We start from the raw sequence: 17,434 nt of genomic DNA, 5'->3' as shown, positions 1-17,434 counted from the left end.
TTATGAAGCCGTTAATGACCTAACTTAAGTACACATATCGAGGAGTTGGTCGGGTAACAAAATCTTTCCTGGCAAGTAATTGACTGAAAGCAGAGCCAGTACTTTTAAGGAAAAGTAACAAGATATGCAAAAGGAGGTGCTGGCAAGGTCACAATCTGAACCAGACAAAAGGTAAGGCAATTAAGCAAGTGATGCCAACTGACACAGGTTGCTTGCCACAATATACAATTAACAATAATAACCAAAAATTTATTTGTTAGCAATCTTGGATTTGACCAATACTCAGAACAATGGGAAAGTCCAAGGAACTAAGTGAAGACCTAAGAAAGAGAATGTATAGTTGGGAAGGTCTCTTGGAGACCTTTTAAATGAGAGAGGAACAAGAATGGAGACAATATAAATATAAGTGGCCAAATTAAAACTTTGGATTGATGGCAAGGAAGAAGCCAGACAAACCTGAAAGGAGGAATTGGTAGATGTCAGGGCAATTCAGGCTAAACATGCCATGAACTGAAAACTCCTCAATGCCAGATACTGCCACAGCGAATTGAGTTTTACATTGCCATGGACTGAGAGGGTGTTGACCAGTAAGCAGTCCCTGCCTCCAAAATCGGACATCTTCAAGCTCGACTGACATATGCAGCTGCCCACACAGACGAGCCAAAACGTAATGGAAAGTCAGACATGAAAAGAGTGAACATTTGTACAATATTGAGAGGTATATTTAGAGGAGTAAAAGTCATGCTTTCAAACCTAACAACACTGTACTGTCAAACATGAAGGTGGTAGCATCATGCTCTGGAGCTGTTTTATTGCTAATAATACTCATATGTTGCACAAAGTCCAAGACTACAGCCAAATTCTTTGACTACACCTCAACAGCCATACGGTTGAAATACAATTGAGTGTTCCAATAGAACAATAATCACTGAAAGCCCTAAATTACCATGATATTTGTGCCTATGATGAGTTTATGTGAACCACAACTGTAGAAAGTATATCCCTCTACACGTCAGAATCATTAGGTTTATGTGACATATTCACAAACAGAACTGGACAGTGTGCATTTTACAATATATAAATGACCTGAACACATCGTTTGAGTAAGAACCAGCTAATGTAGGCAACAGCCCCATGTACCAACACAAATCTCGATCTTAATGGGGACATACACGTACAATATTTCTTTCAGTTTTTAGATAGGAACACTAAACTGACAACCCAAAGCAAAGATTAAAACAGCTCAAAGAAGACTTGAAAATGATCAACCAGTCATTCTAACTTTAGAACATGAACAGGTAGAAATGGTGACTATTAGCCTCAATGCTCATCACTGTTTTTTGTCCCTGTTGAAGATCAGTCAGTTTGTTCTCAGCTTTAAAATTTCTCCTCAGTCTTGTCTAGCTTTGTGTTAGCATGTCTGTGTATGTAGATGATTGCAAAGAGTTAATGTTGTGTTAGCAGTATAATGTGGTTGTTTCTGTCCTGGAAGCTGTTTCCGCTTGACCATCGTGCTTGTGTCCTTTTGTGCAATAAAAATGTAATTAATGTCCACTCCTCAAAAGCTGTATTGCTGTACTGCTCCACCAATTTTCTCCTCTCAGACATGAACTAAAATCACCTGATTTTAACAATGTGCAAATGGTTTCTGTCTGCCGCACAGCAAATGAATGAACCTTTGTAACGCAAGTGACAACATAATTGTAACTGTAATGTGCTGCATTATTGAATTTGTACAGTAAAATGTTACTGGAAAATATAATGTGATTACAGTAATGTGTTATTTTTTAATGTGTCACAGCCACCACTATACATATTTGAACCTGTACATATAATTTTGACCCTGTGTGAATGAATGAAAATCCAAACAAATGGAGGAACCCTCTGTGAATTTTTGCATCAGACCTCACCAAAATCTCAACTGCTTTCAGCTCAGATTAAGCCAAATGCTATTTAGGTTGTGGACAGTGAATCACAACACAAAATACAACTTTTAAATATAGGAGCAAGTGATATAAAATTTTTATGTTCGAAATAAACATATTAGCTCCTCTAAAAAATTGCAACCAAAGTTGCAAGAAAAACAGTTTTAAGTAATCTCAAAATCTGAAGCTCAAGTTTATATTTTTTGTTCTGTTGCTCTAACTGCCAGCATTGAACATTACTATATATGATAGTTTCAATAGTAAAACTAATTGTCTATGAATTATCATAACAAAGTAGAAATTAGAGTACAAAAGATCCTATAACTTTGCAAGATATGTGCTTTAAAACTTCAGACGAAGTTGTACAGTATAAATGTTCTCATTTTACCTACATTCTGACACCAGGCTCATCTTTTAGCCACAAAGATGAGGGCTTTTTACAGATGTAGTTGATATTATAGAGGATAACCCAGAATGTGCTGTAACAGCATCTAGCTTGTTTTAAAGAAGTAAAATGAATAATAAATAAATAAAATATTTAGTAACGGCCACGTCATTGACTTGATTTCAGTTTAGAATGCAGTTTGCTTACTGGCAAAAGCTTAAGACAGCTTTATTTAAGGCCAAGCAAAGCATTCTGAGGGACGGAAAGTATTAAAACACCACAAAGAAAACATAAAAAATTTGCATTTCATTTACAACTCCGTTTGTCAAAAAAATAAAAAAAAATTGCATGTTTCTTGTTTCATTTTAAATCTATTCTGGTGGCATGCAAATCATCATAATCATTTACCTACTATCCATTAAACCATCAAACTGTCCATTATAAAATGCATCATAATGTCGGATCATATTTTCTTACTGTGGTTAGTTTTTCAAAGTGCACAGATAATGCAAGACTCACCAGAATCCTTATGAAGCAGGATCTTTGTTGTGATATTACTATATGTGCGCACATATCTTTGGATAATTTTTTCTTCATCCTTAACCTTGGGCTCTTCAGTTCCACAGTAGTAAAGGCCTTCATCAGTCTCAGTGATGTTTGTGATCAGCAGGTTATAAGATTGAGAGAAGTTGTTCTTTACCAGATGAAAATCAGGAAATGGATTCATGAGATGGAAGAAAGTAGACTCATAATCTGAGTGTGGGTCAAGAGAATTCCGATCCAGCCAGGTTTTTAATACCAGGGAAGGCTGCTTCTCATGAGAGCAAGTCCTGTACCACACTATGTATACTCCAACTGATGATTTACAATCACAGTAGAGAGTGATGTTTTCTCCTGGTCTGACTCTCATCTCTATCACTGATGCATTTCTCAGATCTTGACTCGAAGATAAAGCTCCTGGAAGATAGAAACAAAAAAATGTTTCACATATACACATTTAAAAAAAAAATTCAGAATGAAAAAATGCTCATTGTTAAAATGGGACCAAAATGGATATCTTCAAAATGTTTAGACAATTTACCGAAAAGAACAATCAGAAATGCATGCACCCCGTCCATGTCTAATGACGATAACTTGGAGTTAGAAGACAGCAACACGTCCTATTAACAGATGTCACGACACATGAACATTTTCCATTAAAGGAAATGTGAGTTGTGATTGGCCTGCTGAATGGAACATTTCTTCGTGGTTGTTTTCTATTGGTGCAACACCAAGTGAAGTTATGATGGTAACCTGAAAGCTAATTTTCCAAAAACAAAGAAAATGAAAAAACAAAACAAAAACGAAAGAAAGAAAGAAAACAAAACACACACAACCTATAAAATAAAATGAATAAGCCTTACCCTTTATTGAAAACTTTTATTGAAATCAATTTATAAATGCATTTTAAATATTTATACAAACCTAAACTTTCTGGTCATGCAAGAATATTATTTAACCATGTTTTATATCAATGAAATCTGAAGAAGTTGCTCTCTATTGGGTTATAAATAAGGGAAATTTTTGCACATTAGCAAAGCTGGAGAGCACAAACAGAATGAAAAAATGAATATTACATTTTTGCTTTAAGAGCCTCCCTGAAACAGAGTGCCTATCACTATGTTATTGGTTCCCTTTAGGCGGTAAACTCAGTGTTACAATTTGGCAGCAATAATGACCAGTGCATAAGCCTTTGATTGATATTATCTATGCAAGATAGGAATATCAGGGCACTATGGGCAGTGTGAATAACTTGGGCGGTGCCTGAATCAAAATACCCTTCAAAACACTGCAGTATGAAAAGTAATGCTGAGGTTTCTTGATGCTGCTGTAATTCACTTGGTGTTGATTACGTTTCTTTGAATAGCACTACACTGGATGATCTCTGTCATTCTGCAGCATGAGACAGAGCCTGTATGATGGTCAATCTTGACTTTAAGGACACAATGAAAATGTTTACAATTTCTTTCAAATATCATTTCTTGGAAAAATAAAAAAGGTAATCTTGAAAGTGCTGGCACAAAAAATACTTCCTAATTAAGCCGTCATCACGATAAATGCGATAAAAAAAATGTAACACTATTAACGCATCTCGAGTGCAGAATGACTCAAAATATCCCTGAAATGTTTCTGTCCCAACGCATTTCGGGCAGTTTGTCCAAGTAGAGTTACATCCGCACATGTGCAAATGGGCAGTTGATCTGGTAGTGACGGACAGCTGAACCAATCAACTCAATTTGGAAGATGATAAACGCACATTGGCCCTCTCAATGGGAAATTTGAGTATTAAAAAAATAACAAAATGGAGCAGTTGACTGACGTAAAGTATTATGCACAAAGGTAAGGACAAACCACTGACGGAGCACCGGGGACTCGGTAAGACTACCTCGGAGATATTGACTCACACAGTGCCAAGTGGATTGCAACAACCTGTAGACCATGTCGTTGAGAACACGCACTTTAAATAGCTTTAATTAGTTAGTGTAGGAATGTTTAGCTTATTTTAGAGTTTAGAAATGTGTTATCATAGAATGTAGAACTATTGTAGAGATACTGACACTGCCCTCAATATAATAAAGGCCTCACTGTGTCGTGAACTTAGGAGTAGATTGTAGGAGACCCCTCCCCCACTTGAACTGTGAAAGTAAAACAGAGAGGAGTTAATGCTGAGTGGAAATTCCCCAGAGAATGTTTGGGTGGGGGTCTCAACATTTGTAACTGGATAACTGTGGTCTGGAAGGGAGATGGGTTTTATGACCTAGGGAGTAGGGCTGGGTATCGTCACTGATTTCTAGAATCGATTCAATTCCGATTCACAAGGTCCCGAATCGATTCGATCCACGATTCGATTTAATTCGATTTAATTCGATTCGATTCGATTTAAATCTGGGAAATTTTGACAGTCAGAAATATTATAATTCAGATCAGTACATTTACATATTTTTGTATCAATAAAAAGGAAGCTGACACACGCAAGACTTTATCAAAAGTGTGAGCATCACAGTAGATGCCTTTGTGTCAAAGTAGCTGAAGATAAAACACAGAAAAACATGAAGGTGATTTTCCTGGCCTGGGATTTTATAAAAATATTCTGCAGTACATCAAAAACGAAAGAAAACCATTAATCAACATATGAACATTACCTCTGACGTTACAGCGGTTTTATTAGAGACACGGTTAAGCGTTTTGCATTTTGAATAATTTAAAAAAGTTTAAATTTGTTCAGTATTGAACAGCAGAAATGAGGTTTTCTTTTCGGAAGAATGTAAAAGGGAAAAAAACAGCGGCTGACAGCGCTGTAAACAACAGTAGACTAGTGCGTAACAAGCTAGCGAATAATGAAGAAAGGGAAACTGTTCTTGAAGTACAGAGAGAGGGGGGGGGGAGAGAGCTGTGCATCGCGGTGGAAGCAAAACAGTAAAAGTCAGAGTGAATTCATGACGATGTTTATGTGAAGCGTTTGGATCTTCTTTTGCTGCTGGTTTGGTCAATATTGTTTGGAGAGAGATCAAACCAACAGCTTTAGAATTGGCGCAAAAAGGGCGTAAACACAAAGTGCGGACCCGCCGAAACATCAGGATCAGCGAGCTGTCGACTTTCAGCCCCGACCGTGAGAAAGGCGACATCTAACTGATTCTGATCCGCGGGTCGAGCTGTGTGTTTAAGTCTATGTGCAGAATCCGTGTACCTGCTCTCATTTACTGTCTTAACTGTTTGGTGGTTCTTGAAATTTTGTGAGATGTCACCAGAGATTCTGGCATTTCGGGCAAAATAAATTTATATAAAAAAAATCGATTCAGGATTTTAATGAACCAATTTACGTTATCCAAGCCAGAATCGATTTTAATCGATGAATCGATTATAAAAACCCACCCCTACTAGGGAGTCACCTACACCCACAGTGTTTTAACTGTCATGCACACACATCCACACGCACACTCACTCATGTGCACACACATACACACAGGTATGCGTACACAGTCACACACGAGCACTCACATAGACACGTGGGAATGCACACATGTAGGCATTCATGTGCTCGTGCACATAAACACAGACAGAGTTTGCAGCACACCGTGGGGGGTTTTATGATAGGCTCGCTCCTACAAAACTGTGTTTCACAGACAAAGGAGTGAAGATTTTTTGCAGAGGGACACACCGGCCTCGTCTTCCCTTCTAGAAGTGCATGCTTAAATGAAGATGAATAAAGATTTAAATATGTTTATATTGTCTCCTGTAAAATAGTCAGATGTCTATTCATATTAATGTACAGAATTCACCTGCTTGCTGCTACTACTGCACATTCACCCAGTGTATATACTATATGTATATATATATATATATATATATAATGTTCTTCCTCTACACCCCCCCCCCCCCAATTTTTGCACATGTCGAGGAGCGTGTCAGGCTACATTTCACTGTGTGTTATACTTGTATAACTATGCATGTGACAAATAAAGAACCTTGAACTTTGAACCTTGAACCTTGAACCTTGATGAATAAAGGTTTTGTGAAATGACTACTGAGTTCCGGTGGCATCTCTGGAAGTTTCGACGAATAAAAGAAACAGGGTAAAACTGATTTCGTGACATTAGTTATTGACACATTTACTTAGTTATTTATTGATGTATTTATTTAATTCATTTGCCACTCCTGGCCCTGCGGCTGTGTTCATGAGTTGTGTTTATCTGTCAATCTCACCAATCAAAGGGGGAAGGGTTAAAACCTGATCGAGTCAAAACCACTGTTTCAGTGGGCATTTCTCAACACCAACAATGAACATATGAAAACTAAGTAAACTATAATTTGAAATACCCTGTTTGTGTGTCACCGAATACACTTTTAATATTTCTTTAGCAGAATTTAGTGGTTTAATCTTCAGATATCTGGTCGGTTTGTCAAAAAAGAGCCTATTTGCCAAAGTGCTTACATGATTTCGGAGATGTCTGCCCAGCCCAGTATCACAGCAAAGCATGTAATAGACTAGTTTGCTTCACAAACAGTCGAGTTGTTATACCGCTGAAAAAGCGCAGCTCCCAGAAGACAACTTGCATAAACCCCCGCTGACTGCCACCTCTCAGAGGTAGAACACCGACTTTATTTACTGAGGTTATATCTGTCAGGTCTTTGTCTCCTGACGTTCGTATGTGTCATAGTTGTTTCAGTCCAAATTTTGAATTAAAACTAACATTAAAAACATGTTTAAGGGAGAGAGCAAATACATCCTATTAATATCTCATCTTTGTTTTTGTTTTTTTGTTCAATAATCAGCATGAACTGTGTATACACGCATAATCTTTAATAAAAGAGATAACATTGGTTTTCTGTCATGTACTAACTGTTAGGTTTAATTGTACCAGACTTGGTAGATGCTACTTTAGAGCCCTGTATACCAAGTAGGAAATTCAGCATATCCAGGATATCTTTCTGTTATCTGGAATCACTGACCCTAACACTGGGACCAGGATAAATGGTCACACAAAGCTCGTTATCGGCTCTCTAAGTTAACCCATGGTTTCCCAGCACGGGCGTATGAAACTCATCTATGATTGATCCGCGGATCTAATTCTTGGGTCATATCTGTCACATAACTCCTATCAACACATTATCCATGTTCTTCCACAGAAAATTATGCTTATAGGTTAAAATGAAAGGGCATAAAAATATACCAGTCAAATGCAACAATGTTATAAAACAGGACAAGAGACGAATGGTTTGCCACAGATCAAAGTCGATTTATCGTGATGTGTGTTCTGTGCTATCTGCATTTTCATCAGTGTAAGAGACTCAGCAGCAGATTAGAATCAAGTATAATAAAATTTATACGTCTAATAAATCACCAAATGAATACACGCATATTCCTGTGACAATGCAACACAATGGTTGCTCTTCATTCAGTGATTTAGGTACAACAGGCGTCACATGCTGCTCATATAAAAACAGATTCCCTCATCATATCAAATGAAATTAGGAATTGGATTCAGAAAGTGACTGAAAAACACAGTCATCATTTAAATGTTGGCCATGAGTCCAATCAAGCCAGGTTTTCAGTACAAGGGAAAGCTGCTTATCATGAGAGCAATTTCTGTATCACACTATGTAGCTTCCAACTGATGATTTACAGTCACAGTAGAGAGTGATGTTTTCTCCTGGTCTTACTCCTGTCTTACTCAACAAACAAAACAAAAATCATCTGGCAAGCAGAGTTGCAAAACATTGCAAAACCCCAGCTGCGGCTCCAGCAGCAGTGTCACAACAGTCCCCCAAACAAAGTTCAGGCAGCCTACCTCGGGTCCAGTGACCACAGTAACATGGAACTGGCAGCGGCGTTGCAGCTCTAGTGGGCGGCCACAGGTCTAGCGGCAGCAGCGTGGCAGCTCTGTCGGTCTGCTATGGGTCCGGTGGCAACGTTGTTGCGGCTCAGGTGGCCTCCCACGGGCCCAGTGGCGGTGACGATGTTGCGGCTCTGGCGGTCTGCCACTGGTCTGGCGGCGGTGCAGCTCTGGTGAGCGAGAGTGTAGAATGGCCCATGATCCCCGATGTGCTGGCCGTGGAGGGCGTGCTAGACGCGTTGGACATGCTGGACATGGACGATGTGGAGGGCGCACTGGACGCGCTGGATGTGGACGAAGTGGAGGGCGCACTGGACGCGCTGGATGTGGACGAAGTGGAGGGCGCATGGACGTGGGGGTCCCTTCGGCTTGCTGACCTCCAGCTTGGTTTAAGCAGGTCCATGTGGCACTGCAGCTGCAGGTGGTGGAGAGGATTGCGGTGTAGTGGTTGCAGGTAGGTGAAAGGGCCGTGGTGTAGCAGCTGCAGACAGATGAGATGATGGCAGAAGCAGCCCCTCTGACCCTCCAGCGGTGACTGATGTGGGACCAGCAGGTGTATTGACCTCTGGCTGAGGGTGTAGATGAGTGGCTCACTGGACTAAAGACTGGGCTACAGGTAGCGGGGCTGAAGACTGAGCTACATGCTGGGCAGCTGACTGAGCTACGGCTACGGGGTTAGCATTCACACAGTCCGTGGTCGAATATCCAGATAAGGTTAGTGAAGAAGAATTGTCCATATTACTCTCCACAGCCAGCTGATAAAAGGTCTGGGATTCCGGTGAGGAGCACCGGCGGCGCGAGCGTCACTTCTTTAACGATGCCGGGGCTGGCATGTCAGGCTGAGGATCCACCAGCTGGTCGGGATGGAGAGCAGCTGTGTAGTTCTGTGCTGCCGGTCCTTTGTCTACTGACTCAGCAGATGCCGCGGGTGTGAGTGGAGATGTGGTGGAGTGCCGATGCCGTGGGAGCTGTCTCCCCCGCAATGGAGGGTCCAACAAGTGAGTCACAAGCGGCGGTGGGGAAATCATCTGCCTATGAAGAAAAAAACAGGCGGCAAGGGCTCCCAGGGAGGCAGCCGCGTCCTCCTTGCCCAGACTGCCCAAACCAAACAGCTCAAAGCTGGAGCTTGCCCTCAGTATGGTTACAATCTGAATTAGGTTGTTAATGTCCAAAAAGCTCGCCAAAAAGGTAGTGGACGACAGGAAAGTATCAAAAAACACTACCTGTATGTGTCTCTGATGCTGATTGGCAGCCTGGATTACGTTCCGGCAGTAACTCCAGAGCTGGTCGGGCAACTCCTCCTCTGAGGCGACATTTGAGTCCGCTGGGTCCATTTTGTGGCTGGATCATTCTGTCATGGTCCGTGGGTGTGTGGGGAAGGAGTACCCAAAATGCAGAACTCTGTGTGATGAATGCAGTGCGTTTATTTACAGTGAAGTAAATAACACACAACAATAAAATCCCGGGCCATGTCTCCTTCTCAGTGCTCGTGCTCCGTGTCTCCGCTCCTGTGAAACTTGTGCTCGCTGCTCTCCCGTTCCCGCACTCCTGCTGGAAAATCCACAGAGGCAGCCATTAACACACAACTACAAAACAACACACTAGCTGATTTTGCTGGAAACACTGACGGGTAGTCACTCAACGATCCAGCGTCGAGGAGCTCTCAGCCACACTGCTTTGTAGCTCCTCCGACGGTCCAAGGCGACCGTTCAGCCTTCTGTCTCCGGTGGAGGGTCTAAGCCGCCCAATCAGCCTTTGTTTGTTTCCAAGTAACAAACAAAAATAACCGACAGTTATTGTTCATGGAAAGAATGTAGTACCATGAGTGAGTTCAGGCATGTAGTTATTGACCCTTTCATACACAGTGTAGTGCAGATGAAGTGTTCAATAAAGAGCTCTCGCTATCAGTTTGGGGTAGAACAGCAAGCTCGAGCTCTGTGTGGGTGCTTTGTTGTTAAGATTACTCAGCTTGCCACAATATGGTAACTTCTACCTTCCTTTTAACATGTTTACTACCGCAGGTGCCTTTGACGGTGCAACACGTTTTGTCGACATTGTTGTGTTTGTTGGAGAGAAAACTTACAAAGATACACTACAGCACTTCAGAGTCACACTGCTAGCAATCAAAGATTTATGTAAATGTAACAAGCTGAAGGCATTCTGTACTGTACAGGAGACACGGCATGGAGGAGATTGGCTGTAGACCATTGTCAATCAATCAGGACGCAGTACAAAATGCGCTGTAAGAACCCCCAAAACAAAACAAAAAGCACGCAAGATTGCACAAAAAAAATCAGCGATAATATGGATAATTTAGCGTAGACTGATCATCCAAAGCATGACCACTCATAGAAGGAATCAATAACAATGGACTTTGGTGTCGGGATAAATAAGCTTTTATAGAGACAACAGAGGGAACCATCTTAATGGATATACTATTTACATGTATGTGTTTAAAAGAAAATATATTTCTCAAAATTATGATATCAAACCTTCTGAAGTATTTGACATAGGTGGTGGGTTTTAACTCTAGACTGACACAGATGTTCATGTTGAATGGACATTAATTGTTTGAAATTATCTTTATAAAGTTTAAAACACTATTCTTTATATTGGCATAAATATAGTAAGTAAAAAAAAATCCTAAAAAACCCCAGTAATATTCCAGCAGCTGGGGCGCCAAAATAATACCAGAAAATAACAGAAAATAACTTTCTCATGAAAATACGGTTATTTTCAGTAATGACAATACAGTTTGTTGCCCTAATTTTACATGGGATTTTGCCTTTTTCAAGTGCTTTTAAACATTAAATTAGGTACATTTTAATGTGATCAAACAATGAAATTACCTATAAACAAGGTCAATGAATGCAGCAATATGAATAATAATACTTAAATGTACAGAAATATACAGTTAACAGTTGGTTTAAATAATAATGGATTGTATTCATATAGTGCTTTTTGAGACGCTCAAAGTGCTTTACAATTCCCCTCTGGCCATCACCAGTAGGTGAAGTGTCTTGCCCAAAGAATGTCCGAGCTGGGGCTCGAACTGGCAACCTTCTGATTACAAGGCGAACTGCCAATGCTTGAGCCACGATCGCCCTAGACAACAATAATAATAATAATTATTTGATGTAAAAAAAGTTTATGAGAATCATTTTATATATTTTTCCATAGCATTACATTTGAATTTAACAGTTCAATCTTTCAAATAACGGACAAATATTTGTGAAATTATGATACATTTGTGAATGTGTTTTAACAATCTAAATATGCATATGTACAGACAAATACATTTAAAAAACAAGAAAATGATGTTTTATTACATTTACAGTGATTTTACGTTAATTTACATTTGAAATGTAAAATCACAGTCTATTTATGTAAATATAATGATATTCTAGAAGAACAGTACAAAACTGTAAAATACACAGTAAAATACTTTTATATTACTTTTTTTTTTTTTACAGTGTATGGCACTTGACACTATTCACAAGGATTAAATATTAGAGGTTATCCATATGCATCTCCTACAAACAAAATCTACACACAAGAATGTCATCATACACAATCACCAATGGACTGCTGTCATTGTAAATGCCATTTGTACAATTAAAACAACTGAAAATATAATACAAATTGGATAATAATCTAATTTATCTAGTTTTTCTCTTTTGCCCGCTGATTTCAGGTGCAGTAACAAATGCACTAAGGTTTTCACATTATACCGAATTCTTGTAAATGCTGTTTGTTGGAGAAATTTTATTAAAAGTTGTTGTTGTGCTTAAAATTTGTAAACCTTGCCTTAAACTGCAGGCACACTTGCATGTAAGATTCTGGTTTCATTATTTGCTAAGGAATGTTCACTTCCTGGCCTTTATGGGCTCACCTGTGCTTGTATATGGTTGACCATTAAAGGGTTTAAGCCATATATTGGGTGAGGGGACATGACCCTTTTATGACTAGGGATGTCATTAAACGGTTGTAACCAGGAAGTCACATATACAGACACACATTCACTCACATGCTCGCACGTGCATGCACATACACACACAGTGCCGTAGCTTTTATGACACATCATATGGGTTTTTACAGTGGGGTGTTTGTGTAACTGTTTTCACTGAATAAAAGGCTGCGAGGGAAGACTGGATTTGAAGTTGGCTGGGATCAGGTGAGGAGCTTGCAGCTCTGGATCCTGACCGGACCAGCTTCCCTTGCAAGTTCAAATGGACTGAGCTCTGAGTGTCTTGCTTTGTTCATGGTGATAAGTCTTGATGGGCCAGATGGATGGGCCCGTGGCTGGATTGGTAAAGGGCAGAGAGCTCCAGTCCGACTCAGACGCCAGCAAGGTGGAGGTGGAGTACTGGTTTGGGCTGGTATCATCAAAGATGAGCTCGTGGGGCCTTTTCGGGTTGAGGACGGAGTCAAGCTCAACTCCCAGTCCTACTGCCAGTTTCTGGAAGACACCTTCTTCAAGCAGTGGTACAGGAAGAAGTCTGCATCCTTCAAGAAAAACATGATTTTCATGCAGGACAATGCTCCATCACACGCGTCCAAGTACTCCACAGCGTGGCTGGCAAGAAAGGGTATAAAAGAAGAAAAACTAATGACATGGCCTCCTTGTTCACCTGATCTGAACCCCATTGAGAACCTGTGGTCCATCATCAAATGTGAGATTTACAAGGAGGGAAAACAGTACATCTCTCTGAACAGTGTCTGGGAGGCTGTGGTTGCTGCTGCACGCAATGTTGATGGTGAACAGATCAAAACACTGACAGAATCCATGGATGGCAGGCTTTTGAGTGTCCTTGCAAAGAAAGGTGGCTATATTGGTCGCTGATTTGTTTTTGTTTTGTTTTTGAATATCAGAAATGTATATTTGTGAATGTGGAGATGTTATATTGGTTTCACTGGTAAAAATAAATAATTGAAATGGGTATATATTTGTTTTTTGTTATGTTGCCTAATAATTATGCACAGTAATAGTCACCTGCACACACAGATATCCCCCTAAAATAGCTAAAACTAAAAACAAACTAAAAACTACTTCCAAAAACATTCAGCTTTGATATTAATGAGCTTTTTGGGTTCATTGAGAACATGGTTGTTGTTCAATAATAAAATTATTCCTCAAAAATACAACTTGCCTAATAATTCTGCACTCCCTGTACATTTACACACTTTGAACTGACCCCTCACATGTGACTATGATTATTGAATCCATATACTCCATCCCGTGTGTAACTGTGTTGTCTCTTACCCTCACATGTCCTAGCTCCATACTCCTGCTATTCTTAGAAATGAAAATGTCCCTTGTCACGGCCTTTGGTCTTGCAATTTTTAGTGTTAATGTAAATGGCTGTTTCTGGTTTGCGCCACAAATTTATTGTTACGCTCTTGAAGAAAGGGCAGAAATCATCTTTAGCATCGCAAAATGGTGTCTCCTCACTGAGAATTTCTATTCAAAAGACATTATTCAAAAATATACAGAGTATTCAAATGACCCTATAAAATGCAAGTATGTATACATCTCTGAATTATATTGTTGTTACCTAAGTCTAATAATGAATGAAGTGTTGAGTCTGTTTAAAAAAACAAACAATCAAACAAACCAACTTCATTTTAATAGACTTAAATGCAGAATTAGATAAAAAGTTTGAGAAATCAGAAAAAAAATCTGGTAAACAGGCTAAGAGGAAACAAAACCATTAAACACTGAGAATGATAAGGACCAGTCTAGGAAAATAAGTTCAAATGTCAACTTTGCTTTAGAAAAGATCAATTCATTAGCGGTACAAGTGCAAGAAGTTCACTTTCAGTTCACTTTAATCACTTTCAGAATTAATCATCTCTTATTACAACCTACATAAATGCTTCCAAAGCAGTGGGGCCCCATCATGCCAAACAAGGCAAGCAGTGCTTGTCTAGTGAAATCTAAAAATAGACATAAATTAAAAATGTACAAAAGTGAAAGCAATCTCTTTCCTTTCATCTCCAACAGTGTTCTGTCAGAAAAACTTCTCGCCTATTTGCACCATGCTCTAAATGAGTGCCCCTGCTTGACAGCAAACCACTGAAATCTGTTTGCGGTTAGCATTTTTAATGGGCATTTCCATGTATTGTCAACAGTGGCTTAAGCTTTTCAAGCTGAGACTATTAGTCTTGAGTAAACCTTCTGGTCTTTGATGGGACACTGTTGGGAAACTAGAGTGCTAGACAAGCTCCCATTAGCTCTGATTTAACTTCTCTGAGATAAGTACCATTGGTTTATGGAAACAGAGGTAGTATTAGCAAGCCCCCCTGCATTTATCACAAACTGATAAGTTTCTTTGTACTGTATGCTCTTCACTTGAAATAGAGACGTGAAGTGATCTTGAAGACGTGAAGTTGTTGGGGGTGGGGATGGGTAGATGTCTTTTCTGATAATGCTGCAGAAAACTTATGTAGGCACCATTTACCAGCATGTCTACCACAATGATTTGCAGTGGCATTCAGTTGTGGTATGCAGCTAGTGTGATACTAAACAACATGTCAAGGCCTAATCTAAGTGGGACATCAGAGTGCTACAACCTGTTAGCCAATAAATGTTTTCAATTAAATTTTTGAATTTTTATTAACAGTTTCTAAACCTGAGAGTAAACTTCTATAAAATAGGTTTGGATTTAGGTGTTTTAGGTCACTTATTGACAATATTCAAGAAAACAGAAACTTTTTTTTCCAGCTTCAGTTTGTCAGCATTCTGCACTTTGTAATGTACGAATGACTGTTGTTGCTGTGGATTTGGTGTACGCTTTACAGGTTATTAAAGGGTACCCTTCTCAGGCTCAAGACTCATTTTAAACACAAGTCCTCATCCTGAGAAGCATACCCTGCTTTATCGTCCATTTTAGACAGACAGTCCTATATTAGTAAATTTTGAATATTTGCACTGGCAAATAGGTAGCAGCATAAGCAAAAGCATAAAAAGCCATGTGTAAAAAAAACATAGCAGTAAAAAATAATTAGAAGAAAACTCACAGTATTAAAGGTAGACAAAACGTCTTATCACAATGGTTTGCGTTATTTAGGCCTAGAGACTCAAGCAACCAAAAAAGGTAAAAAAAACATACGTATTCTGTCACCAGTTGGCGAGTGGTTTCTGGAGGTTAATGGCAACTGCTAGTTTGAAATTGTGCCAATGTGGTGCTGTACTAAAAAAAAAAAACTCCTTCTGATTGCTCTACTAGTTTGACACTGTAGTTTGCGCCACAAATTTGTGTCAGATTTCCAAGCTGGGATTCTATGGGGATCGACTTTTTTTTGGAGTCAGTTCTCCACTGGCTTCATGCTTTTTTGGCAAAACAGATCACTATTAACACATGCACACAGAAACTTAAAGGTGAAACTAAATTACTTTTTGCTGTGTAGTTCTATTATCTTATTTCAGTTGCAGTCATTATATTGATTCTATCTGGGCAACAAATGTATATCTACATTATCTCTGTTTTGTATTGAGCAGGGTGGAGTCAACATATGTATTTGCTTGGTTGTCATATTGATTTAGTAGGTGTTTCTTGCAGTACAAATGAGTTTCTGGATCAGTGCTGAAAGTGAAAATAAGACCAAGAGACGACAGAATTCTTTATTTGAACTGCAAATATCAGCCAGGATGATGTGGTTATGATGTGGCACAAAAATTGTGCCAAAAAATAGCTCAACTTTTTGATCATCTTCAAAAAGTGAAGTGTCTACTTCAAAAAAGGGTCTGCTCACCTTCCGCCATTATCCTGCCAAAGAAAGACCAATAGGTTCATCCAGATATTCAAGTACTTGCTGGCATGATATGGAGTAAAAACTTACCTTTAATGGAGTCTAAGCAAATCTCCAAGTGGTGCAAAAATCACAGGAAACAATCGCAGACTTGACACATAGGAGACAGGATAACGCAGACAAAGAAAATAAATTAAATGAACAGAAACTAGATTGGAAAAGTAATTGAATTTCAACTGCAAGATTGGAAATCCACAACTCAAAAACACTGGGTTAAAAACTGCTGGACCAGGAGATAAATAAAGATTCAAATAAAACAAGAAAAAAGCTTAAACATAAAGTTATTCATTTTCAAAAGGAAATTAAGAAAATGTGTGATACTTGGACGGACTGTGACATTTGGATTTTCAATGTCCCATCATATTTTTGTAACCTTGTTACAATGAGAAACACTTCTCTTGTTCTAACACTGACCTTTGTTGCATGGTGGCAAATCCTACAAAAATATATACAAAAGGTTAACATATCATTTAAACCAGAGGAGTGTAAGTGCATTAAACCTCCAGTTATTCTATTGGTCAGCATGGGGTGACTACTCTGGCTGCAAAAAAGCCTGAATTTTCCAAAGTATATTAATGGTTTCAGTCCTCTGAGAGGAGATTGATGGCTAAGCTATCAACTCTCATGGAAATCCCACACCATGTACAAAACAGTGACAACACTGGGCAGTTCCTTCAGTGACAGACTGATTCACCTGCAAAATCCAAAAAAGGTACAGTCCCGATCAAAAGGTTTAAGATATTTTGCATGGATCTTAACAAGGTTACAAGTAGAGCTTCAACATGCAACAAGAAGAAATGGGAGTGAAAACATTTTCTGAGCACACAATTTATTGGAAACAACACTGAAACTGAACAAAAGGTTTAGGACTGCATGCCAAAAGGCCAAATCTGTGCAAAAATGTGGATTCATTGTCATTTTCGTTCAGGTAGTTACAC

The sequence above is a fragment of the Simochromis diagramma genome, unplaced genomic scaffold (genome assembly GCF_900408965.1).
Source record: "Simochromis diagramma unplaced genomic scaffold, fSimDia1.1 OVJJ01000302.1, whole genome shotgun sequence".
NCBI lineage: Eukaryota > Metazoa > Chordata > Actinopteri > Cichliformes > Cichlidae > Simochromis > Simochromis diagramma.
This window is presented reverse-complemented; position numbering follows the sequence as displayed.